Here is a 2,916-nt window from a genome sequence, read left to right on the forward strand (position 1 = left end):
GATGTTTGACACAGTTATCACTTTACCCATAGTTAATTTTGGTAAGTTCATTAAATCCAACATTGGTTTTAAACCTAAACCAATTTTACAAATATATTTTGATAAATATTCTATACTATGTCATTCTAGCAATTAATGATCGACCATCAATGGATATTTACCCACAAACTTGATCCTCAAGAATCAATCGTCCATTGGAAGTTTGTGCGTGTGTTATGTTTCATGCATGCTTATCAAAATTCATTCAAATGTCGTTGACATGTTCTATAACTCATAGTGCATTGAAACAAAGAAGGAATCCAACTATACTTTAAATGCAAAGTCGCAATGAAACAAAGAAGGAATCCAACTATACTTCAAATGTCGTTGACCTTTCATAAAATTGAATCTTTCTCGTTGAGCTTTCTTATACATTGAGAGTTTAACTCGAGAGCGGTGCAAAACGATAAATATATGTACAATTTTACCTTATATACATTATTAAGATCAATTTCTTCAGGAAATTTAATTTTTAAATAAATATAATTGTTAGTATACAAGATTATACCATTTCATTAAACACAATCATAATTTTAACTTTTCATGAAACCATTAATTATGTAGCTGAACATTATAATATGTTTGTACTAATTACACCCTTTCATGTTGCTAAACAATGAATATGCATATTCTCACTTATGCAAGAAAGTAAAATGTATCAAGTATTTTTGAAAAAAATATAAAAAAGATAAAAAAAAAAAAAAAAATAGTTATGATATAGTAAGGAGTATTATGGCCATTTAAAAATATAAACAACAAAAGTGTCATTTTCCGTAATGGTTGGGTTGTGTGTGACGATATGTACAGTTTTAGGGGAGGTTGATGCAAATCACCATCGTTAGAGATCAGGGTTAGGGTTGACGCCCACCCTTCTCTTACTATATATATTAGATGTTCAGTTTCATTTTCATACGATTTCACAGCCGCTGTCATAATCAACCCTGTGAATCTAGATCCAGTAATCACACATCCAAATGTAAGCGATATAGTTTTTCTATATCTTCAAACTATTCAACTACTGGCATAGGAGGATATATGGATATCAACACTTTTTTGTGTCGATTCCAAAAACAAATTCTCTATCATGCTTCGAGATCCAAACGAAAAACTAGCAAAGATCCGCAACATTTTAAAACGAAAAACATGTAAGTTAAATGATACGTTAATTTATACCATTCTGAGTCATGTGTCTTCAAGCTGTTATGTCCTTTCTTTGGTGGTTCAAAGTTTATGTTTTTGATCTGTCACTCACACTATTTCTTGATCTGTTGTCAGTCTAGTAGAATCAGATCGGTGCCAGTTAGGTGTTCATAGCATTTCAATGGTTTTGTGGGTTTGTCAGAGGTCGCTCTACCATACCCTTTCAAAGGTACGTATATAAAACGTTTTCTTATGTAATTGTTTTGATTCCAATAAATTTTTAATGCTCAACTTTCCAATTTATGCTATATCTTGTAACGCTTCAGTATTGTCTAAATCTGACATCTTGTTCCATTCTTACTGAATAACGTTGGAGATGATGGCTATCTTGACGGAAGTTGCAGATCTGATCTGTAGTTCTTGACGTGCTTTTTCCTTAAATATCAATAAATTTGGTCCCTGTAGTATACTGCTTGTTTTAGTTTTGGTCCAAGGTTAAAATGGACATTCAATAAAAATCCACTGTGTTTTCATTTCTGATTGTTAGATTTATCCTCCTTGCAGTGTGAAAGGGATAACCATTTAGGGTGTTTGAGGGCACATCAAGTACGCACAAACAACCGCTTATGGTCCCCCAAATGCTCTGCCCGTTTGCAAGGTTGTGGGATCTCCTCAAATTTATCCTTGGACAAATCAAAAGAAAGAATTAGCGGCATCTGATAAGCCGAACCATGACAAACAACCCAATGAAGTGCGCTGATAAAAGTGTAGTTCACTTCTCCAATAACTTCCCAGACGTTGGATTTTAAATTAAACTTTAGAAAACAGGTTTGACTACTACCATTTCTAAACCCTAATACCACCTTGTAGTCATCTTTGGACGAATCATAACCAAAACCATAAATCATATTACCCTCCTGAGGGATTTGGGGATTTTCCAGTTTATTCACTTCTCGGGTTTCAGGATTGATAAGTAAAAATTTGGTACGAGGGAGAAACACATCCCAAACCATTTGAATAACCAAGTAGATGATGCGTGCGACAGATAGACAACTAAGATTTTATCAGGGTCATATATCCAATCACCACAGCCCGTAATAGACATAGCAATTCTCCTGCTTCCCATTTTGTTATTCAGAGTTCAAACATTTCCATAACTTTGAAACCCTCCTGTAATGGATCAGATCCCTCACCTCTAACCTTATCAGTATTAGTTGAATCATTTCCTTGGGCAACTGTGCCATTGAACCCTAGAACTGAATGCCCGAGTTTGGAAAAGAGAGAGTGGGTTGCGTGTGAGAATATGAAATGTATATATTTTGGTTTGTGAAATTTGTATATTTTGTTATGTGAAATTAGATGAAATATATGAATGATTATGTAAAATGTGAATGAAAATATGTATGTGTGAATATGTATTAAAAAAAAGTATTATTATGTGTGAATATGTATGAAAAAAAATGTATATGTATGTGTATGTATGAAAAAATGTATATATATGTATGTTGGAAAATGCTTGTTCCACGGTTGATGTTGCAATGGGTAAAATCAATGCTAATTTTAGTAGAAGATATACCATTAGATATATGGTATGCTTGTTTGCTTCAACCATCATTTTTACCAAGTTTTTAATTCTTTTCAGGTTATTAAACTTTTCATCTCCACGTACATCCATAATATTGTTTTGAAGATTTGCTCTAAGTGTTCTAAGGTCATGTACATCCATAATATTGTTTT

General features: G+C 32.9%; 1 long non-coding RNA gene across 1 annotated transcript; it reads left to right on the forward strand.

The window, feature by feature from the left end:
- The first annotated feature begins 880 nt into the window (after window positions 1–880).
- LOC145000509 (uncharacterized) lies at window positions 881–2,624 on the forward strand. Its single transcript, XR_013661243.1, has 3 exons — window positions 881–1,184; window positions 1,315–1,408; window positions 1,744–2,624. It is a non-coding gene; the product is annotated as an uncharacterized LOC145000509 (long non-coding RNA).
- The last annotated feature ends 292 nt before the right edge of the window (window positions 2,625–2,916 follow it).

Source organism: Lactuca saligna, chromosome 1, assembly GCF_052625555.1.
Source record: "Lactuca saligna cultivar CGN05327 chromosome 1, ASM5262555v1, whole genome shotgun sequence".
In the NCBI taxonomy this organism is placed as follows: domain Eukaryota; kingdom Viridiplantae; phylum Streptophyta; class Magnoliopsida; order Asterales; family Asteraceae; genus Lactuca; species Lactuca saligna.